The 25,671-nt window shown below is 36.6% G+C and overlaps 1 protein-coding gene across 1 annotated transcript in view; it reads left to right on the top strand.

Annotated features, from left to right (window-relative positions):
• The first annotated feature begins 82 nt into the window (after nt 1-82).
• The window catches only part of LOC133532199 (zinc transporter foi), a 63,834-nt gene continuing 38,245 nt past the window's right edge, over nt 83-25,671 (top strand). The window contains exon 1 of the mRNA XM_061870750.1: nt 83-269. The gene's annotated coding sequence lies outside the window, so the exon portion shown is untranslated. The remainder of the gene's footprint in view (nt 270-25,671) is intronic.

Below are 25,671 nucleotides of genomic sequence, written 5' to 3'. Positions count from 1 at the left end.
ATGATTGAACGACTGCCCCTTAAACAGAATGTAAAATGGCAACACATCACCGAACGTAGAAATAGACATGCACATTTTTTACAATCTGTGCGTGCGTCGCTTCGCGCTCCATCGCTCACGTCCGCGAGTGTCATAAAAGAAAATATTAAAAAACCAAACATTTATTGTGTGAAATAGATAATAATTGTTAACTATAGTGGTTTTTGTTGAGTTAACCATTGAATGGAATTACGCCTTCGCTTCGGAGACGCGGTTACTGTAATAAAAAGGTGAGTGTGTTTTTAACAAATTGAGCACATTTAGTTATGTCTTAATTTGGAAGGCCGGCTCTTCCAGCGGTGTCAAGTAGCCTAAAAACGTTGCTGATTACTTACGCGAATGTCACGCATCTGTATACGCGGCTGGCGGCCGATGTTAGTGTGTAAACTAGGTGAAAACTACGGTATTTGATACTGTACGTTTTCCGTTCGGCACTTCTAAGGCAACTGGTTGCAGCGGTTGAAATTAGGATATACGTAGTAGGAAATTGTTTTTGTTGTGATTCGAACAATTAGTTTAGATAGGAAGTCGTTCTTACGTTTTTGTTGACGTACTTTTTGCTGAAAAATGGTCTTCTAAAGCCCATTGTTAAGATTTAATTTATGATTACAAGAGAAAATGTATGATACTTGTAAAGAAAGTTTAAAGTTAACTTTTGTTTGTTTACGATAGTGGTTTTGTCTATGGTTTGACACACTTTCTTTTTTGTAAATGTGTTAATTCTCTGTAACAATGAATAACTTTTTTTTTACCAGCTATTTCTGAACTATTTTAGGTACATTCAGTGTAGTATAAAATTGCTTTGCAGATGTTGCTTTAACCTTTTACACAAATAGTAATTATTAATTACCACATATTAAAATAATATTTGCATATCAAACATCCACCGACTCATTTGACTCCCATGCAGACTATTCCTTTTAATGCTCATTTTAATTGTTAATTTATTTGAGTATACGATTGATATTGTTGAGTGATAATCAACACAATATAAATAAAACATAACAATATCTTTATTTTTTAGTACATATATCTGTCTAGTTACAAGTTATTACCAATCCTGAAACCATTGTGATCCAATGACCCAATTATTACCCGTCTGGATTAGCGAGGTTTTACTGTATAATTATAGTGTATGTTACAGTAACTCATCATATTGAATTACAAACAGTAATCAACTTTTCTGAAACTTCATTACTTTGAAACCAGGATTTGCAACCAGGAAGCCATAAAATATGGGAAAGTTGGCACAAAATCTTAAAATAATCCTTTATTTTTGCATCCTTATCAACTTAATGACATTGTAATGAATACTGACATAATGTTTAATAACAAAACTTATGTGAGACACAGACATATTAAATATATTAAAACAGATCAGTCACATATTCTTAAGTCAAAGATTAGTCTCCTGTTAAAGCTCCTAGGAATCCGTTTGAATGCTAGGATCACCTAAAGATATTGTTACTAGTAGTGCCCACAGCGCCAAGGACAACTACAGGTGTTGTGGCAGACGCTGTCAAAGTAACCTTCACACTTTCGAGTAAGGTTTACATTAGCTCCCTAGCACCCGGAATCTTGGCGTTTGATTGATATTTGTGTTTATGACATAAAGCTTTCAAAGACATGTCAAGCAATTTTGAACTTAAAATGTGAGTGAATTGTTTCAGTATTGAATAATGACTAAATCTGTTTATTATTCTGGAATTGTGAATTCCTGGAAAACTGTAAAACTGCAACAACATGTTTGGTTTATCTTGAAAGATAAGTATTTGCTTACAGTAAACAATTTGATCTTGTTTATGCAGTTGTCATTATTTCAACTTTATGTTTACTTTGTAAGCTAAAGACATTTAATAAATTAGTAACTAACAATTTACTGCGAGAGCTTTATAGTTGGACCCCACTAACTCTGCATGACACCTTCACACTTTGTTCTGCCCAAGTCAAAATCAGCATGGTGTAGTCAGCATAGACAATGGGCAAACTTTCTCCATAGGGAGCTAGTAAGTTTAAGACATGGTTGTCCGAGACCATGGGCACAACGACGTCCTCGAAACGTCGGAGGTAAATATAAAACTTAATACGCAATTAAGTCCCTTTTTTGAGTACATAATGTCGTTTGAGACATTCAGTACAAATGCATTATTTCGCAGTCCATATACTAATTATTTTGAAGGATTCGCGTTCACACATTGGAAATATATTATTCTAGATATTCTTTATGAAAAACCAAATCAATTTGCTTAAGACTGTTGATATTTGAATACCTAATTCAAAGTACAAAAACACTTTTGAGCTTAATTTTTCATTGTACCTGTTACCATAAATTTAATTTCTTGACTGCTTTAAAACATAAATTGATCTATACTAAACTTCCCGATTCAATATAAACGAGCCTAGTAAAACGAAATCTGAGATCAATGTTACAAAGGCCTGGATATGACTGGAATATTCTCTTATCCACACAAAGCCTACTTCACTTGGCTGTACATTACGTGAATATGTAGTTATAGTTTATAGTGCTAGCCGCCTTTCACTGTGCTTTCCACTGCCAAGTTGCCATGTTAATCAGCTTATTAGAGGCATAACTTGACTAGCTATAAATATAATAACAGCCATAATAATAGTACAGTACAATCTCACCAATTCAGCCAGATTACTGGAACTTACGGCAAATCTGCTTATTATATTGATGTTTTTAGTATGTTGAAGCAATATACTTTGCTAAATTTAAAGAAAATTGTACCTACTGTTATCATTTGCATTTATAAAGATACTCAAGAGTGATAATGTAATCGCACGTAGTAAATTTTGACATAGGATGATCACTTGCACCTCTATATTAGTGCCGGATTACTTGGTGTACCGGACCATCTACCAGAAATGTTTACAAAAAAAAAATAGGTTAAATATTACTCAATTTATTACCAACAATAGTTGGTCTCAAATAATAAAATAAATAAGCACGCTGTATAGTAGGTAGTTAAAGGGCAGATAGTGAGCGTCGAGGCCCCACGAAGGCCAGAGTCCGAGTTCCGCATAGGGCATACGAGCGCGCCGCTCTTCATTGCGAGGCCGAAGGTTGTGGAACCTAAATTGTCACGTACTGTGGAGTTTCAGAGGAATTTCCTCACGCCAACGTTCCGGCCGTGGAATAAGCTCCTAGCCAAGGTTTTCTCTAAGAACTGTAATATAGGATCCTTAAAAAAAGTTTCTCTGGAGTTGCAGTGGTCCATGGGCATAAGTGGAAACCGTTAATCATGATCATCCGCTCTTCTTTCATCACTTACATCTTCTTGTTTTTGTTTACTGCCGGAGGTTTAAAACAACTCGGTGTTGCAAGTCACATTCGAGCGCATGCACGTAAAAAATTACCGTAACATACCTGATTTGTTCGCCGGGAGTCGCTGTCGACGGATACGTCTGAAAGTCATATCATCATACTTGTTTGACACCGACGACGTAGTATTAAAAAAAAACCGGGCAAGTGCGAGTCGGACTCGCGCACGAAGGGTTCCGTACCATTATTTATAAAAACGGCAAAAAAAATATGTTTGTTGTATGGGAGCCCCCCTTAAATATTTATTTTATTCTGTTTTTAGTATTTGTTGTTATAGCGGCAATAGATATTGTAAAACCCGTGCGATAGAAGCCTATGGAGGAATCTGGTCTTCAACAGAAGGACATGATGTCACGATCCTTAGCAGTGAGGGACCGACTGAAGAAGAAGAGAACCCTTGCGAAGCCGGATCGGGTCGCTAGTTATTTATAAGACTAGGCTTGTCACATATAAATCGTACCTACTTGATATGAATCTCGGGTACTGTACCCACACTGTGCGCATTATATGCAAGCGTGGGATATGATATGATTTACACCCATCAGGAATAAACTCGCGAACCAAGCAAAATAGAATCTTATCTTAACGACATAAAGACTATGGAATCTTGATAATTACCAGTCTAATTTAAATGAGTGTGTCTAATTATACGTCAAGATAAAGCTGATGCGTAGATTTTTGTACTATCGCGAAAAAATGTGAAGCTGCCAACTGAAATTAGCTTGACGTTTTGAACACTTGCTTTTGTAAATAATTAAAAGTTTAAGTGACGAATACCTTGAATGAATAAAATACTGCGTTTATTGCGATAAACATCTTCTATTAATTAACTGCATTTAATAAATGAAACAAGACTCTTATCATCTAGTTTAATACGCATAAATTGCTAAGCGACATTTTATGCGTCTGTCTTGATCAGGGAGACCAAGCTTTTTGATCCGAGGGCCACAACAAGGCCCTCGCTTAGAAGCGTTTTCACACGCATTTAAAGTAAAACCAGTGGGGCGACACTCCTTCTTTCGGTCATTCTGGGTTCCGTTCGGCTCACCATTGCTCCGAGCAATTATTAAGATTGGCACAACTTGACGGCCCTATGCGTGCACGACCACGGATAAGATAATGTTTTGAATTTTGATAACCCTAAATAGCCGAAAGGGTTAGTGCCATACATTAGAAAGGGACAGCGTGATTCGTCCCTGAATCGCTGTCAAACCTCGGTTTTGTAGTAAATGTCATTTCTGTACGGTAATACTATTATTTATTCTGTGGTAAAAGTAACTCAAAATATCTTTGGGTGTGTATAAAGTTCCACCACCCGGAGCGTACGTTATTGTCAGTCTGCATATGTAGCATGTTTCCTACCAAATAAGAGTGTATGTTCCGCGTTTAACGATACATATATATACTTATCCACAAAATATTGCATGAAATATACCGACCTCGAATCCACTCCTTAAAAAGCGCACACCATATAAGGCTCGATACCGGCCGACTTGTCATTTGCGCGCACGAGTCGATTTCTAGGCCTTGCCAGCATAACGTGGCCTCGAGAAAGGTCGATTCGTTAACCCCTTGACCTCCAGTCGTCAACTGACCTAGAGACAGGCCAAGCTAAGTTTGCAACTATTTTGATAGCCCAGCCTGTGAAATTGTTAAGTACACGTCATAATTTCATAGATTTTTGACGTTTAAGAATAAGTATAAGAAACTATTTATTGCCACACAATAAAAAAACAGATAATTCACAAAATACAATGTTCAACTTTAAAAAATTGGTATGCGCGGTAAAAAGAACGGGCTCAGCATACGCTGCGTCAGCCATTTCATTACAAATTGACTGCGCAGCGCTGATTTTCAGTCCGTCCCCTTCACTGAACCACATTGATATGACATGCGGGTTAATGGATTTTTTGTTTTATTACCAGAGATAGCTTGTGTATACAATTATAGTACAAAAAAATAAAGATTTTTTTATCACAAGTGAATATTTAAATACATTAAAAATTCACTTGTAATAAAAAAAATATGTTTTAATTTGGTATTTACTTGATATTGACAACTGGTTAATGGTTGTTTAAAATAACACTTGTACTCTCTGAGCTTCCAAAATCGCTGCCAACTTATCTTGGTCTAACTCTATCAACCTTCGTGAATTCCAGTGTTGCCAGGTGTACGGAAGAGAATTATCGTATTGGAGTGTCCAAATAATCATAACGTTGAAGAAATTATCGTACGTCTATCAAAAAGACAGTACCCCAATAATTGCTTGCAAAATAAGCTTAAATTTCCAATGTTGATGTTGTGTTCAGTTCAATTCACGATTCATAAATTTTTTGTGTCTGACCGAAACCAGATTTTATGCCAAAACCGAACCGAACGAACTGAAACCTATATATGTAGAGTCAGACAAAGATAGGGTGGCAGCGATTTTAAGAACTCAGACAGCGTAAGTATTATTTTAAACGTCAAACATATGAAATTATGACGTTTATTTAACACTTGCACAGGCTGGGCTATCAAAATCGTTGCCAACTTAGCTTGGTCTGACTAAGTAGGGATCTGATTAGCACATCGCTCGGAAATGCGAGTCGCTATAATACGCGCATAGCGTTGTCTCCCTCAAACATCGGAGCGACATGCGAATCGGATCCAGTTTGCTAAGCGCCTAAGGTTCGGTTTTGCTCTAGTTTCGGCCGAATCTGAAGCTTCGGCCAAAACACGAATTTATGCCAAAACCGAAAATTCGGTCATACTAACCAAAACTATAGTTTCAGCATGACCGAAAGATTTGACAGCTTTTTCACCTTTACCGTAACTTCGGCCGAAACATGATTTTTATGCCTAAACTTGCCGATACCGAAATTTCGGTCGAACACTAATAATTACTTCATAGAAAAAAGGTTTTAAAGCATAGTTCATATAGAATTGGCACATAATTAGCAATGTTTAAAAAATAATAATTCCATGGCGGGAAAAAAATTTACAATTACAGTTCAATCACCAACCTTCAAAGTATTAATTGTCAAAATATTTTTTTCCTAGCTTTTTGCATTTTAAAGTTTTCGACCTTGAAAATTGAGAACAGGAGATTGATTGTGCACAAATACTTCGAAAATTCTTATCGATCCCGGACAAAGACAGCTAAGTCGCTTAAGATGTTAAAAGCTAGTATTTGTGGGGTCATAAAACGTTACAAGGAGACTCTATCAGCTGACAGGAAAACACAAACTATTCGGAGGTCTGGGACAAATAACAAGATTTTGGGAAAAAAGACCTAAGGTCACTCAAACAAAATTCAGAACGGTCTAATTACGATTTATCCCAAAAAATCAAAGAAACTTCTAGAAAGATAAAGATGATTCACCTCAGAGGTGGCTATAAGAGCTATCGAGCAATAAAACAGCCAAATCGGACTGTTAAACAGATCCGACAAGCTAAAACACTAGCTCGACTATTGTACGACCCAGTATTGACAGAATTCGAAGGTTGCTTGTAGTTGGACGACAAGACGTATGTAAAACTCGATTTTAATCAACTACTCGGTTCGAAGTTTTATATGGCCAATAATAGAGGTCATTTACCCGAAAAATATAAGTTCGTGAAACTTGACAAGTTCGCAAAAAAACATATGATATGGCAAGGAATTTATAATTGCGGCTGTAAGACGAAAAGTTTTATAACATAGTCAACAATGAAGTCGGACCTTTATATTAAAGAGTGCTTAGAGAAATGAGTATTGGCATTTATTAGAACCCATAACGGTCCTGTGAAATGTTGGCCAGATTTAGCCAGCTGCCACTACTCAAAAAAAGTTTTGGCATGGTATGCTAATAATCAGGCCAAATACATACCCCGCGAGATGAATCCTTCGAATTGTCCCCAATTTCAATCAATCAAATACTATTGGGCAATCATGAAATAAAATTAAATAAGACTAGTCAAATTGTCCAGGGTATCAATTCATTGCGATCTACAAGAAATCAACACGCCAAAAATGTCGACAAAAGTGTTGTGCAGAAAATTACGGGGGTCCATTATGAAAACAGTTCGTAATTATTAACATAACGGAGTTTTTTTTTTTAATTTATACATATTTGAAAGCTAAATACATTACTATTTAAAATTCACCATTCATAACTTTCTAATTTTATTAACTTAAAAAAATAACAAATTTCTAGTGCGTACCAATTCTATATGAAATATGCTTTAAGTCCCTGAAAGTTGTTAATAGTTAAATCTCGTTACGTACCTATGTAAATTGTAATATATGTATGTATGTATAAATAATTTATTGTACAGGACACAAATATGGCACGGGATAGCAAAGGCGAACTTATCCCTTTAAGGGATCTTCCACTTATCCTTTGAGTTATTACGTTGGCCTCAATTAATTATGTCACAGTTAAGAGAAAATAAGACTATTCCCAAATCGCCTTAAAGTTATGTCAGGCGTACATATAACAATACATAATGTGTTGGCCTTGGCTGCACGTCGGCCGATAACACAATACAATAGGCGCATAAAGTCTCGATCTTAAACCGATGAATTAAGGGGCGCTGGCGCCAATGACCTTCGATCTGAATCCCTTAGTTTTGTAACGGTTTTGTCGGTCCCAGCGCGCTCAAGTTTCTTGCAGAAATCGCGAAACGTCTCGTTGGCGTAACTGTCGTAACTGGTGACCAAAGAGGTGGCGGCTTCCGCGCACAACGTATCAGTATTGCGATACAACGAGGAATTGCCGCCAGCATCCTTGGTACAATGCCTCAAGGGCCTATTTTAGATTTAAGCTAGGTATAGTTAATCCTCTATCCATTATGTATATTTATATCGTAAAAAAAGTTATTTATTCAGGTATCAACCCATTACCTACATTACAATAATAATTATATGCCAAATATTTAATTGAATTACTTTAAACTGGAATTAAAGCTATAATTAAAATACGGAACCCTAAAAAATTACTAATTAAATAGGTGCAGCGGAAACCTTGCTCATAAGTACAGCCACGGACGTTTATTTATATATTATTTATTTACTTAATTAGCTTGAATTGTAGATTTGTCAACAATTAAAGTCCATGACCGTACAGTAACAACCTCACATAACATAAAAGATTAATCGTCGCCTAGGTTAACGTTAACCCGCCAAATGGCCGCGTGTCTCCACGTCCGCTATAAATAGCCCTGATTACGGCGCTTCTATTTCGGCGTCGTTATAAATACCCTGTGACAGACAGAAATGCAGACATGCATATACACGTGCCTGTTAGTCATTGGTTTTTTGTATCACACATCATCATTCTAACTCAAATAACTTTCCAGGAACGCTAAAAGGAGCGCCAGTGGTTGTGGGTTTGAATCCCGGCTCGTATCAATTAGTTTCACCCGTTCACCCCTTCCCAGAAAAAATCCTTTAAATGGCTTAGTCGTTTATCGAGTAGCCCCCCACGATTGGTTTTCCCTTTGAATTGCTTACCCGTTCGTTTGACTTAGCGCTAGGAAGGGGTTTCCCTTTCAGAGATACCGCTAAAATGAAAGGGTATCTCCTTCCTAATTCAAAAAAATATGAAACCTGTGCTGTCAATGTGCTTGTCCAGTCCTTCACTTTAAACATAAATAAGCAATAAGAGCGAAAATAACTAGGACATTAGGTGTACATAGTGGAATATACCGTAATAACCGAAATTGCTGATATTTGTATGATTTCATACTTTCCTCTCCTATAAGTAATGTAATTTAAATGACGAATAACTTGACAGAGGACGTTCATTAAAGTGATAAATTATTCTACGTTTTAACAAGTTTAAATAAATACCTAGATACCTTAACTATAGAGTTTTACAAACACTTTTTATCGATTTAAATTATTAATAGCTCTGAAACTTGAGTACACTGTACAATAGAAGTTAAGATCTCATTTTAAAACAACATGTTGTAATAACATGAAACTGAAGCATGTATATGGGGATGGAGCGAAAAAACATTTAGTTTATTCCTGTATCTTCAATCAATAATTGAAACGTAACTAATGTACCTATACTATTAGCCACTATGTGGGCGCCAAAGCGGCGCACACCCCTAAGGGCTTGTGCATAAATCACGCGAGGTTTTTTCGGCTACTTTTTTGGCTAAACCCCCCCGGCATAACGTCATGTGTATTATTATTTTATTTTTTCATTAGACCTATATTTAAGATAAATAGTATTGTATAGACATTGACTAAATCTTGTTTATACTCGCTATTTTGAAGTGCCAAGAAGATTTATGTTTTACGTAACCGAGAAAAAGTATGTTGTAGATATTTTTTCTTAGTTACGTTCACTATGAAAAAATACACGTGAGGTCTCCTTAAACCCCCCTCCCCCAACGTGATCTGTCGTGATTTTTCGTGAGCCCCCTCCCCCCCCTATTGAACCTCGCGTGATTTGTGCACAAACCCTAATAAAGTACAAGCTAACTCTGCCTAAACAGACAATGGCAAGTATGAAAGTGTCACCATAAATGTCAAAGTTCTATGAAAATTATAAATATAAATTCCACATTTGTTACATAAAAGTCTATGCAGAGTTCGCTTGGTCCAACAAACAGGCCAATTCAAACGCACACTAAAATTCAGATGTCAGTGTACCTTCGAATTGACGTGATGGCCTGTATGTCAGCCACAAGATTATACCAGAACGTCTACCAATGACTGTACAACAGAATATATAAAACGATGACGTCACATCACGTGGGCGTGTCGTAGGTCAGCAACTAATTTATGATATAATGGCCGCCGGATAAATGGGACGGCCTTGAGTCGTACTGCGTTATCTGTGTACTGTGACGCCTCGGAAAAATTGGCTGGATACCAGTGTTATATTAAAGTTATTCAACTGGATTATTTATATATGTACATGTATTTTGTATAGTATAGCCAATTCTTTAATACATAAGGTCAATATCGACAAGACCATCTCTATAAGGTAAGACCGACTAGAAACTCTTAATAAATAAATAAATAAATATTGTAGGGACATTCTTACACAAATTGACTAAGTCCCTCGGTACGCCAAGAAGGCTTGTGTTGTGCGTACTCAGACAACGATATATATAATACCAATAAAAATACGTAAATACATAGAAAACATCCATGACTCAGGAACAAATATCTGTGCTCATCACACAAACAAATGCCCTTACCGGGATTCGAACCCAGGACCATCGGCATCAACGAACATCGGCGAACTTGAGCGAAGCTTTTACTTTCTGACTGTCTGAGTGCGCGTACATGATAGTTCTTGCCCTTAACGGTTTATCCTACAAATTTTTTTTATGCCGGTCTTATCCACGTTGACCTTACTTCATAAAGTTCTCAATTCGTCGATATCTTTCTAGGTTTTCGTACCAAAAGGTACAAAAAGAACCCCTATGGTGCAACTCTGTCCGTCCGTCTGTCTGTCACATTGCCAAATATCTCGAGAACTATTTGTCTATCGATTTGAAATTTCGAATAGTTATTTTGAGTAGTGCTAACCCAGACACATTGAAAGTGTGATTATTTTATTTTATTTAAATAAGTATAGAAAACGCCCAATATAAAGAGGGGGCAAAATTTCAAGGTACTAGGTCAAATGGGTTATCAACTTATTTAGCGTGCCAATTTTTTTGAAGTCGGCCGGGCCGATTTAGGAAATTACCTTTTAATTAGAGTTTAGGAGCATTGCATGAAATTGTCTAACGTCGTCCTGTACAAATGCGAATTTTCTGAAGATTTGCAGGTACAAGAGTTTCCTTTTCAGTGCCTAATGGTCAGACATATGCATAGAAATATAATCGCCTGTTTTAAACTCCGAAAAAAAAGTTGCAACACAGGAAATAAAATGCGCCCGTACGGAACAGCCCGTGGAATGCTCCTTTAAAGTATGTAGTTTTCATCGACTAAAGATGTGATCAGGTAGCGAACTGTAATAAAAATGTACAGAATATATAATCAGCTTTCATTTGACACCACACACGTGTATGTGTAATTTACTTAGGTGCAATTTGCACTGTTTATAATAAGAATAGGAAGGCAGGTATCTTGATGACGTCATTATTCAGAAGATTGTGTCTTTCAAAACCATTAGCTGAGAGTGTTAGACTTAGAGGCCAAATTACTTTTTTATTTTGTTTATTGAAACTTAATTGCACTGTATTAAATTTTATCATATTCTATAGGTGCGTAAATGGTAAATATTGAAGAAAAAAAATACAAGCAACTTTGGGCAGCTATATCTCAAGACCCATATAGAAGGTCTATGTAGATGAAGAAAAACCGGACAAGTACGAGTCGGACTCGCCCACCGAGGATTCCGTACTTTTTAGTATTTGTTATAGCGGCAACAGATCACACGACACATCATCTGTGAAAATTTCAACTGTCTAGCTATCACGGCAATTTTTTTTCGGCTTAAAAGGATTCTTCGTGATGTTTGCCATAACATGATTATTAGCGGGAAAAATTGAAAAATAAAAAAAAACTAATATTTCATGTTTTTCAAGTATTTGACAACGACCCGAACGGCATTCGGGGACAAAAACTTGGAATTGACATGAGCATTCGATTTCGACTCTAAAAACCACCCGACCCTTATTTGATGCATGGCACCACTCTTTGTTTGGAACGGTCGGCGTCGAAGTATGGATGTTTTATGCATATGCGACAGCCAAATATTTTTCATGTTTTCCGGTTTGGTCCTACAGTAAAAGTTGTTCATGGCACATTCACTTCGAACATAGCTAAACCTTGCAAAAACCATCTTGTATGTGTCTGAGATCTCTTAAATTAATATTTTACAATGTGTACGCGAATAATGCCCACTTAACTACAGTAATGATAGAAAATTACCGTCCCGACGGAGATGTATGCCGGTCGATAGCCAGGTTTAAAAGTGGGCTGTGATTCTAGAAATACCTAATGCAGACAACGTAACCAGCTTACCTAACAATGCACTAGACTTAGTATGTTTGATATGAACTATCTATCTATCCATAAACTATTTTATCCTGAGTGAGAGACTCCTTAGTTTACCGCTCGGCGAAGGTCATTTTTATGTGATAGTCAGTAAACGAGCCGAGCCGCCTGATGGGAAGCGGTCATCGTCGCCCATGGACATAAGCAACATCACAGGAACCACTAAAGCGTTGCCAACTCTTGAGAGCCTTAAATACCCGCTCTTGATTCTCTTGTGAAATCCCATGTCTTAGCGCAAGGAAAATACCTCAGGAGGCAAGGCAAGTCATTCCACATTCTGCACGTTCTGGGAAGAAACGAGCGAGATGCCCGCTTATTCTTGGTGTGTCATGTATCTAAGAAGTGAGGATGAGCTTTGCTCCTTAGGCGGTGGGGTGATAAAAGGAGATGATGGCACCAATTCTAAAAGTTCTTCGGAGCACTTCCCATTGTAAAGACTGTAGAATATGCAAAGAGAGCCAACAACTCTCCGGCCTCCTCTAAGTCCTATAGGTCTTTCCACTGTATATAGTCCCTGTCTCCTCGTTCTTCCATCTTGGCAGAGATATTGTGCTCTCTGGCGCTATTTGCAGCTCCTTAGATACCAGCATGTTAGGCTTAACTTAGGTCCACCTCCATTCTTGGACTGTCGTGTCGCACGCATGTTGGACGCATAGCTAAATATTAGTGATGGATATGGCGTTATTCATATACGTATATCCGTTTCTAACGTGCAGTTTATGATATTTGGACCCTATTCGACGTTATGACAATTTCGTTTGATAGAAAGAGGGTAAATTTATCAGAGATATCTGTTTTGTGAATACCGAGGTAAGAGTTCAAATATTATATAAATATCGAGTCGAGTTGCAAGGGTTCTGTACAATCATTCAGTTTTATACATTTTTTTCTAGTGATGGATTCACACTGAATTTTATTGTTTTATCTGAGGATTCTAGGCACTAAATCGGGGGTTGTGGAGGACTAGGGGAGAGGCCTTTGCCCAGCAGTGGGACACCGCAATAGGCTAGTAAAAAAAATACTGAGGATTCCGACGTTTACCTTAGCCGGTTATAGATCCAAAAAGAAGACTAATTTATTTATGAAAGATCACAAATTTTGTTACCATCTCTATGCCCCTGACTGCCAGACGGACAGACATAGACCTAGTAAAAGGACTGATTGTAATCCTCCGGGTACAAAAAAAGCGTCCCACGGTTCCGTACAAACGCATTTTATTTATTGTATTAGAACTTTTTTAATCGTCGAAAGCCGATAATTATTTATATGCCCATATTTTTTACAAGTTTTTATTTAACTTGTCCTGTGGAACTCTGTGATGAAACAACGCAACCTAATAGTGTTTAGGGATTTTAGAACTGTGAGACAATGAGCTAGTTACCTATGGTAAGAAAGTATAGTCAGCGATAAAAGCTTGTACCGAAAATGATATTTTTGGCAAAAACTTATTGACCATTTGATTTGACACAGAAAAAGAAACTCCTATGTTTAGTAATTCGCGTTTTTATGGGACAGCGGTAGACATCTTCATGGAATGCTCCATAACCTAAACCCCATATTCTCAATCACCCGGAAGGCCAAATGCCAAATCTTGCCATGACGCACCGAGGAACCCCTCTTGGCACATGCCACATTCTGGCATGTCGCCTATTGTGACCCACATTTATAATCATAGGGGCCATTTTGGTCAACGTGACACATTCCTACCCGATTGGCTAGTAGAATGTAAACAATTGTTATCAGTTAAAGAAATCGCGTTTTAATTCATATTTATCACGATTGGAAACATTTTAAATATACATACCACAGATAACTAAACTGTCAACAGGGCGCTGTTGTTCTCATGACAGTTCAGTTTAGTATGAAAAATTTTGTTCCAATGAAATTCCGCAATATGGCGCGTGATCATATATTACTGGTCAGGCTTTACTGTCACACAATTTGTAGGGGTTTTTTCTCACAGTTTTTTTCTTAGGTAACGGTTTTAAGTGGTGGCTTAGTAAAAGGGTTCCGTTTTTTACCTTTCCGGTAAGGAACCCCAAAAAGTGTTACAAATCCGCCAATTTAATACCATTTTTCTTAAAATAACGTGCGAAGAGGAATCGAAATAAGGTTTTCAGTTTGTTACTAATAAAAAAAGCTTTTCTAATTAAAAATTAAATATATATTGGTCCAGGCATTCAGAAGTTAAGGTGGAATAAATAACCTACAAACATGGACCCTGAAAACAATCTACTTTTTATTAAATGTCGTATAAAACACTCACAGAAATTAATAGCGTTAAGCTTAAATTAAAACGGTGTAATTCAAATAAACATTTAAATTTCGAAACCTACAAGCTCAATGGCAACCTAACGATCTTTTACAGGATACATTTCAGAGAGTGTGCCGTGGAACTGCACAACCTTATTCCTCCGTCCCCATTTCACCATCGGACTACCAGAGAATCGGCACTCCGGCATCGCTTCATGGTAGGTATTCCACAAATACGCACGAAACGTTTTGCTTCAACATTCCTTATGCGAACTGCCAAGGAGTGGAATGCCTTGCCCGAGTCTGTGTTTCCGCATGAGTACAATCTGGGTCTCTTCAAAGCTAAGGTAAATAGGTATCTCATAGGTAGGCGTGCTCCACCGTAGACCGCATCATCACTTACCATCAGGTGAGATCGTGGTCAAACGCCTGCCTATCCTTACATAAAAAAATACAAGCTGTTCAGCGCCGTACATGTCAGTTCATATCCCAAACACCACAATTAATCAAACAACCAAACACAATCAGCACTGAAAAACCACTAACTAAATAACTCTAAGACAGAACTTTCTTCCGTAAGGAAACTAACCTATGCAAAAACACACAATGTGAAAATTACCAACTTACTGTTATACTTAATTAAATCTCTGTGTATACCAGCTTCTTAGACGAAAGCCACATAATTAACGGCAAACGTACCTTTGTCACAAAATGTCACAACAAAATTAACTTTGCAAGCGAAAAAATACAAACTAAGTGCAATTGTTTGAAACCATCCTCTTTTTTAGCAATAAAATTAAGTTTGTTTACAACTAAACAAAAGGGCGCGAAACAATCTGTCCAATGAAGCGTTAGTTTACCGTTTCATTTTTAAACGTCGTAATAAAGTCAATCAAAACATTGCAAAAGCAACTCTATTAGTTACTGGATAAAGTTCATATTCAAAGTAAATTAATATAATGATATGAGTAAGAAGTCAATTTGAAACTAGGATAAAAACGCAGCTTTCCGTCTTCTAAACGTCAGATCTGTTGAAATTAGTACATCACAAAAAGAACTCTATTTACCATTAATTAAGCTTCACATTTCAGGTACGGCTTCCGACTGATATGAGTAAGAAGTTTGAAATTGGAAGAAAAACAGATCCTTCCGTGTTCCGTGTTTAAATGTTTTAGTTGTTTTTAATATAAAATGGCGGTTGGGCGCTACAGCTTCAGTCCTGGGGTGGGTTTCATCCTTCGTGGTTCTTGCATCTTCTCGATGTTTCCTTGGGTGAGTTTTTTAATTAATGTTATCGATGATAAAAAGAACATGGCATGTGAAGTTCAAATACATAAAACGTAAAAGAACAACGTAGTGAATTTCGCCCTTACACCTGATCCCGATCTTAACTGAAAAATGTCTAAGCTTAATAAAACTTTCTCGTCTTCTCTAAAATATATATATATATAATAAACCTCTGGTATGTAATATACTTTTTGACCACCACAGACATATGAAAGGTTAAGGGTGTTATTACAAAAATATCGTAAAAGGCAATTTCCTATATTGTATAATTTCTATCGATTGTTGTTATACAGGGTAACCTTAGCCATTGGACAAACCCTGAAATCCCACGTAGGGTTACTTCTCAGGAATGCTCTGACGTTAATATTTTTTTAATTAGAACAAAAGACAAAAAAAAAATCGAACAAAAGTTATTTGCAATAATCGACAACAAAAAGAAACACACTGCAATATTTTAATATTTTCTTTACTACCATTGTAAAAATAACTACTCTGTCGGTACTAAATGCATTTCCCATACAATTAACATTTACATTACACACACAAAATGCAACATTAACTGCATGTTCAATACCCCAATTATGCACTAGGGACACAATAACGACATTACTGCCATTATACTAAATTATGATAATTCAGAGTGTTTTCCAATCAACCTAAGTAGGTTTCGCTTTAAACCAATATAACATTAACCCTTAACTTGGCAAAATAGTCAAGGCTGTGATATCAACCCTCCTTGACCCTCAATGGAAATGGTTCTAGTTGAAAATAGGTTACCTACAAAAAAAGGATCATATGTTGTGTCCTAACGAATATAATTGCCTATGCAATTTTGCAGCTTTCTGTACAATACAGTGTTACCAGAGCTCTTAAGTCTTAAGTGACGTTTCGTTTAAAAAGTCACATTTTATAGCCAAAGCCACTTATTTCCCCGCGCATTATAAAAAAAAGAAAACCGGCCAAATCATGTTACGCTTATTCTCGCACTTGACACAGACAAGGGACAAAAGTCACAAAGAATGTGACTTGTGAACATCTGGCAACACTGGTATCTAATGACATATTTAATATGGCTTAAAGGTCTCGTAACCAGGCCATAAAATCCAAAAATAATAATAATATAGCGTGTATTTTTGATACGAACGCATAATCAAAGGGCAGTTAGTTTAGGATTTAATGAACACGCTTTTACAGGTTTTATAAAAAAATTATGACTTATTGTTCCTTTAAATTCAGCAAGCATGAGTACTTTGTTTTAACTCAAAAAGTCACATTTAATGACGCGACGTCACAACCGTCACAAGTGACCATGATGTACGAATACATGAGCATTGCCGCTCGTAAAAAATACAAAAATTAACTATGCTCTGGTCGTTAAGACTAAATAAAATAAAACTGTCAGATTTGTTTTATAGCACTAAAACCTACGTTTAGTTTAAGTTTGCGGTTACATCAAAAATACATCCTGTATACTATGTTGTTACTGATCGATAGGTCAGCTTGCACTGGTGTATAAGAAAGAATGACATCCCATGATGTTAATCAGAGTATCATTTCCTTAATGGCCTGTTAATTTTGTTTTGATTCGCTACTGTTTAAACTAATCACATAATAAGACCATTTGGCCGAGGATCGTATATGCAGTGTGCATTATATTACATACAAAACCGGGAACGATTCCTAGTTTAGGAAAACATGAGTTTGTCGTTAAGGACAAAATTCTACGTTTTATTTTTATTTTCTCAAGTAATTCGATTAGGCGCCTTATAATATGGCAATATTGGCAAACGTGACCCGTTACTTTTGTGAAGCTAGGAAATAGTACATTACGATACAAGTGCGAAAAATAGGAAATTCGAAACGAGTGGCGATAAATTAAAACACGACCGAAGGGAGTGTTATAAGTCGACACGAGTTGCGAATTACCTATTCGCACATGTATCGTACAACGTTTTACAGTACATATGGCCCTTTAAATGTTCGACACAGTAACGTAATATGCTAATTTTCGCACTAGTGCGGTAAAGTAGCACCATATGTACTGTAAAGTATATTAAGGCCCTGTTTCACAATGTCAAAGTAAAGTCCTGAATAAGTTACTTGCCATTTATCTGACGAATAAAGTCATCGTTGGCGTTTCACAAACTTCAAATAAGCTTAACTGGTAGAAATAGTGATAAGTTTTGCATGAAGTTTTATCTGGTAGATAATTTATTTATTAATTAGCAGGGCCCGTACTTTTCATGCTGTTGACGCAAAAATGACGTAATTTAACATACAGGGAATTACTACAAATTTAGATAACTTACTTATTGATGGGTATCATAATAAATACTTGTTACGTGAATTAAAGCTTGTTACGCTGTTAAAAACCAAAAATATGTATTATTTCATAAATTAATAATCTATTATTTATTTGTGTGACAATAAAATGAAAGTCAGATAGACGTTTCTATACTGATTGTCAAGTATATATATCAGTTACCTAAAGAGGTTGACAAATGATTAATTATTACGAAAATACTAATTGTAATCATACTCTATGTAGCGTGACGTCATTTTTCCGTTAACGGCATGAAATGTACGCGCGGGCTCTGTTAATTAGCTATCTAATACTTACTTTACTTGGACATTGTGAAACCGGCCCTTAGGCTACAAAACGATTTACTGAGCATTCAGATGAGTGAGCATTTCTCAAAAAACCGGCCAAGTGCGAGTCGTACTCGCGCACCGAGGGTTCCGTACAAACATGTAGGTATATAAGTAAAAGTTCACCCATCACGACAATCGAGTCATATCAATTATTAAAAATATTTTTATTATATGATGTTTGTGTTTGGCGTTCTCTCGTTTCGGAGGCCAAGATTCTTTTTGGATCGCTGAGCCAAAGCAGTTAGTTAGTTATATGATGTAACTAAAAATTTACGGTTTTCGCAATTTTTCCTTTGTCTGTGCTATAAGACGTTGCTTCGTACCAAATTTCAAGATTCTGAGTTCACGTTCCCGTTTGATTTTTTCACAGCTCCAAGACACAGTAGACCTGAGTATTTGATATAAATTCCAGCTGATACCTCCACGCGCTTCTGAGAAAAAGGGTCTTGACAGACGGACGGACGGACAACAAAGTGATCCTATAAGAGTTCCGTTTTTTCCTTTCGAGGTACGGAACCCTAAAAAATGCCACTTTTCCTAAATGTGAAGTTTTTAATAATATTTCTACTCAGAATAGCGAGCTCTTTCGATCCTAATAGAAAAAAAATCCAAAGCTTTTCCTATCGTGTTACCATAATTCCGTACACTTCGTATGACGGTAGGCAGTAACATAAAGGATCTTCGAAAAATGTATGGAACTTTGGGGCCTTTTTTTCTCTTTTGACATACAAAGAGCACGTGATTCTGAAAATAAATAACCATAAAAATCACAGGAACACGGCATATGTTTAAAGAGATTCTCACGAAAAAAAAACGGCACGTCAGCATTTTCCACAAGGGCATAAGGTTCATTTTCGCCTAGCCTGCATCATTTGCACCTATAATAATGTATTATATAACGCATATACTAAGCGCATCATATGTCCATAACATAGGGTTCACGGAACCATTGAATATCATGTTCTGCCGATATATGATCGTGAATTATGATACATTATGTATTTCGTCAACACTTTATAATATAGTAACAGCCCGTGGCCCGGCTCGAGTGTTTTTAAAAAAAAAGATGATGGTTTGAAAATAAATCTGCGAACAGGGGGGGGGGGGGGGGGGGGGGGGGGGGTGGGGCAGTCTAACGCCACAACGCGATTGGTTGATGAGTTGTCGTGAGTGACACCGCTAGACTAGCACCCTTTATAGTGCCCGTAAGGCCCGTCCTTAGATATGTGTCGACGTCAATATCCTGAGATGAAAATGGGGACTACATTTGTATGGAAAAGAGGTCGCCCAGTAACAATCAAATCTCAACGTCTCAACAAACAAATTGAGTTGAGATACAGGAGTACAGATAGTTTTGCGTCGGAAATATAGGTTACAAAACATATTCGCGGTAGCCCCAGTTTTAAATATGTTTTTAATGTCATAAATGTTATAATAGAGTAATCAAACAAAACCGCGATATCAGCTAATATTACACGTGCATTTTTTGTTGTGCGTCTGCAAAAGTAGAGTTCGTCGAACTGCGAGATTTCAAGTTGAAGGACAGACGGACAGACGCGTTTTTATCGATATTTGTGCAGTAAAAGCAAATATCACGAATCAAAATACGACGATACAGGAAATAACACGTTTTTACGTCATTTACATATGAATAAAAATATGTTTATATATAATGTTAAATATGTGCCTACGTATTACATAGGGATTACGCCTACTTTAACATATTTTATCAATTAAGTTACCTATGTTAAAGTAAACACACACACACACACACACATTGATCCGTTTTTCGCTTTTAAGTGTATTTATTCGAATAGACAGACAAAATGCCTTAAGCCCTTAATAATAAGTATCATTAAACCAAGTCTTATCAGTACCGTATCAAATGGCCTCGTATTAATTCGCATTGCATCGACTGCAACATGCCTTTTGCAATATCATCACAATTCACGTGCATGCCATTAAACAATGCATAAGTTATTCTCAATTCGTTTTCCTTACTATCAACAAAGAATAAAGAATTGTTGTATTCTATTATTCTCGGATATCTTTGTCATGCCTCATAAATGTCATGTCATGTCAGCCGCTCGTGCGTCTCGCTCGCGCCAAAACATGTAGGGACAAGTACGGACAAGTATGTTATAATTTTGACGGAGTAGCTTAATTTTTGACAGAACGACTGCCTTATCTTTTACCACTAAAAGTCGACTACTTGAAGTGGGCTCTTGCACATTTTAACGCATGTCTACGCAGCATGTGTCTTATTTGAGTCAATTATACCAAATTTGAAGGTCAATTTGGATGTTAATCTGCTCCGTAATTCAATAGTCAAAATATAAAACTCCGGTCGAATATAGGTACCGTACAATTTGCATACTTTGTAGCAAAATCAGATATAATTATTATATTGTGGTAGGTATGTTGATATTTGTATATGCCGATTGAAAGTAGACTATCACTACTATAATGTTGTACAGTCAGCGTCAAATACTTTGTAGCAACCAAAGTAGCCAAATAGTTCGGTACACCCATATATTTAGTATGGTGTACCGAACTATTTGGCCACTTTGACTGCTACAAAGTATTTGACGCTGACTGTAACACTTAATTGAGGTTATGTTATATTTGAAGCACAATTACCCAGTGGGGGGGAGCAAAGTACGCACAACGCACATTTTACGGTAACTTATTTTGCTTAAAACGTGTTTTGTCCGCAATTTAATTCTGCTTATTCAGTTCTTTCAAATTCCTGGAACCATGCCTAATACACTGTGTCCTGAAAACGAATACATCTGCCAATCTAGGAAATCCCCAGATAAAAGCCCAGAGATAACATGTTAATTTTACTCCCAATTATCAGTGCTCTTTGCCCCATAATCTACCTATTGATAACTGTAGGCATATAAGCGCGACCACGCCTATAGCCTACAGTTATCCTCTACGCCATATTCTACTCTGTGAGTAACGCTCGTTACGCTGTAACGCGTCGTTATCCGTTAGATAACTCGCAGCCGTGCGTCTGCGCACGCGTTCGTTCCGTTCCGAATTTGAATTTTTAAATATATTTAAACTGTGATTTTTGACGGTTCGTTGTGCCGGCATTGTTTGTAAGTATTGATTTAGTTATTTTTGTCTTTTTATTTTTTTATCTTGTTCCCTATTAGGGTAAAAGCGTCTATTCAGTTTGTTCTGAGTTCATCTAGTTTTTATAGAAAGTGTAGTGTGTGTGTGTTAAGTGTGTAGTAGTTATAGATTTTCCAATTTATTAAACTCTTTTAAACTTAATAGGTTGAACAATGTAAAATATATATATATTGACTTCGATTTACTTACAACTACGGTGTTACTGGTAAAATCATGACCTACTAGGACTTACTTAAGCCAGACTGGCTATTAACCGGCTTTTCGCGGATTACAGGGGTTCCAGAAAATAATTTTTCATCACACTTGCTTGAAAAAGTTCTTATTTCATGCAGGTGTACTGAAGTACAAAGGCCTATTTTGTTCCCGCGAGAGTTATGGATTGTTAAAAAAGCTATAACTCCCTAGGGAGTTCTAGCTTTTTTTTTTATTATGTCACTTTTTCATACAAACCAAGTGGCATAAATGAGTTTTACTTTTAAAATACTGACGTTTATGTTTAAAATAAAAAATTAGATGAATTTAACAGCCGTTTAAAATATTTTTACATAATTATTAATCGTGGCTGAATGCCGAATAGGTCTGTGCCCTCGATGCTAATCTGTCAAAAAATTACAAAATGGCGGACGAATGTTGATCTGTCACCATATTTAAGAATTATTACGTTAAAAATTTAGTTTACATTGTGTGTAACTCCGGGGGTAAGAATATTGCAAACTTGGGTCTTTAATTGCCTCCAGCCTGCGGCTCTCGGAAATAATCACCCTCGTATCCAAAATTTCACTTACCCCCCTTCGTTGCACAATGTACTAATGTTATAATTATAAAAATCACTAACCGATAAACAAATCATTTATGTTCCTATGCTCATTATTATTATTATGTAACTGTTGAAGTTGAAACTAAGGATATATTAATACCAGCAGAAAAAAAAAACAATGAAGTATAGTTTTCTGCTTTACATTTCATTTCGAAGGCATGAGTGCCCAGCACGAAAGTTCAAAATTGTGTTACTTTGATAGTCAGTCGTTTTCTTCATCCCGAAACCGGCAGGATTATTGGGAGCGTGCACGACTGTCACGCAACCCAATGTCCGCAAGTCTAGGGGAAAACGTCAATTCACTATATCTTATAAAACTACTCCAAAACTAAAAATTACTGAACGGATTTTCATACGACGTTCATCTATCAATAGAGTGATTCTTGAGGAAGGTTTAGGTATATAACTTGTTAAGGTTTTGTGTAAATTGTTTGAAATATAACGATGTTGTCGGAAAAAATCACGCTGGCTAGGAGCTTTAATCGAAAACGCTGCCTAATCCGTTTGAGCTATAACAACACAATGTATGGTGGTGTTGTTTCTCATTCATAGGTCTACAAAAAAGTCCACGATGTTAAATGTCTATCTTTTAAGGATAACTTAAGTACTATACTTATTCTTAACTTCTAGAAAAAGATCACGTAATACGTGGCATTTGCAAAGCTATTTACATGGATACATTATTAACAATTATCAAAATAAATACGTTATTTATATTAAGAATTTCATACAGCTTACAATGGTCCCTTACACCATACAATTTAAATGAATATTTCAGGAGTAATCGTAAATAAAAGTTTCATTTCGAGCCATATAATTGTACGAAATGTTAAAGACGCTATCCGCAGTTAGTTCAAATTTTTACCACCTTATGCGCTGGGATCGCTTTACTTACCCCCACCATGCACTTCGCACGGTCCCAATATCTATCACCGGATTAGCGGGACTCTTTATATCACGAATTATATCTCTCTATATAGATAGACATAGAGTCATGTCTACAATACACATTCAAACTTTATGTGTATTGGTGTAATCCTTATTCCGGTTTGATCAAATGGGTCGAAGTGCCCCAACTCTATTTCCGCACATTGCTTGTTTTTGTTGTCTGCGAATTTTATGATACACTTGTTTATTCTTTTATTAACACGATTTCCAAGTTTATAGTAAGATTATTTACGCATTTATTTCTTGGCGCAAACAGCAAAGTTTTTTATTTACATTTTATGATAAAGATAAGATTTTCCAAGTAGGCATTTAGAATACAATACAATAAGCTTATCAACGTCAAATAAAGCTACGCCGGCTCTAACCCTACTGACTCGAGAAGATTTTAACCCCTCCTAAATGGTATCCCAATATGGGACCGGCAGGAAACTCGGCGGGACACATCTTTTCAAAACATTACCTCTTATATCGTCAGGTGACAAGCAAAACTTACCTGACTTAAATACATAGAAAGAACAAATATCCGTGCTCACCACACGAACAAATGCCCTTACCAGGATTTGAACCCGGGACTATCGGCTTCATAACGTGCCTCAACTTAAAAATAAATAAATAAAATATATAAAAAGATCCCAAGCTTGGGCAACTAGTTTTTTCAGATAAGAAAAACAATACACACCTACATACATACATATAATACTTAGAATAAGTCATAATCATAAATACTTAGATAAATAAATAGTTCATAAGATAAGATCGGGTACACAAAACCTGTAAGTGAGTGCAACATTCGCCGATAAACGTTATGTTTGGCGAAATATTATGTAAATATGTATTGTACCAACTTTTTTTGGATAAATAAATTAAAAAAAAAAAAAAAATAGGCAGTGTCACTACTCACTAGGCCAGCCAGTAAATAATTACTACATTATAACAAAGATGTACAATCTCTGTGATTAATATATAATACCTACTTATCACTGTTTAGAATCGACTCGTACATATCAGATTTTTGTAGTCCACAGCATACATATTGTAAATCAATGTTATCATAACGTACTAAAAATAAACAATCAAAAGCCTCTTTGATTCTAATCTAGATGTTTCTCGAAACCTATACCTACAACACAATCAATATTGAATCTTATCCAATACAAGTACTACGTTTCAAAATCAATTGACGAAACTAGATGGATAATATGCCAATTGAATTAATTGAAAAGTAATCTTCAGGCTATCATTTTAAAGTCTAATTTCATTTGCAAATAACTAAGAATAATCTCAGAGGGCCTACCGCGAACACCGAAATTCGCAAATTGCATGGGCATCTTTCTCTGTCACTGTAATTAATATGAAGGCGGCTTCATAGGAGTAAAAGAGAAAGATGCCCGCAATTTGCGAACTTCGGTGTTCGCGGTAGTCCCGCTGCTATTAATAATAATCGGGCAAGCTAAAATGTATCTTATATAATAGTTACAAAGTGCATTTTTGTATGGTGTTAGTATTCGAAAGAGTTGAATGTTACGGTCAAGGTTCGTCTTATTATCTCTTAAAGCTTTTCTTTGAAATATGCGAATATGATGGGATCTTTGGGTACTTCAAAGGAATACTTTGAGAAATATTGTTGGCATGATGAACGGATTTTTGTATGCGTCGTCTTTCAACTGCCTTAGAAAAGTTGACCTTACTACGTTTTTAATAATTTCGATGTGTAGTGACGAAGCATATTTCATTACAATTTGCACGCGCTTTTTATGGTAAACTTTTACTTCCATACAACGCCAGTAACGGCCGTTAAATCGTTACCTTATAGCAGTGGTAAATTCCATATTATAAAATAATTTCTGCTACCTACTTACTACTAAAAAGTGTCCTAGCCATGTAATTTTAGGCTTGACGCCTTTGACCGCCGGTACCCTAAGGGCGAGCTGTAGTGTGGGCAGTGTGGCAGTATGGCAGTGGACGCAAGCGGCGCGGGGCGCGGCGAGCGCCATCAAGGCCGTTCATACATTGCGCTCGACCAAATGTGTGATCGCTTGCGCTTAGTCCGCGACCTTATGTTATTCTGGTATAGAGTATGTAATCTGAGACTTGACGCCTTTGACCACCGGTACCCTAAGGGCGAGCTATATGGCCACGGTTTGGACGCAAGCGACGCGTGGCGCGGCGAGCGGCATCAAGGCCGTTCATAAC

This window comes from Cydia pomonella, chromosome 26 (assembly GCF_033807575.1).
Source record: "Cydia pomonella isolate Wapato2018A chromosome 26, ilCydPomo1, whole genome shotgun sequence".
Taxonomy (NCBI): Eukaryota; Metazoa; Arthropoda; class Insecta; order Lepidoptera; family Tortricidae; genus Cydia; species Cydia pomonella.
This window is presented reverse-complemented; position numbering and strand designations above follow the sequence as displayed.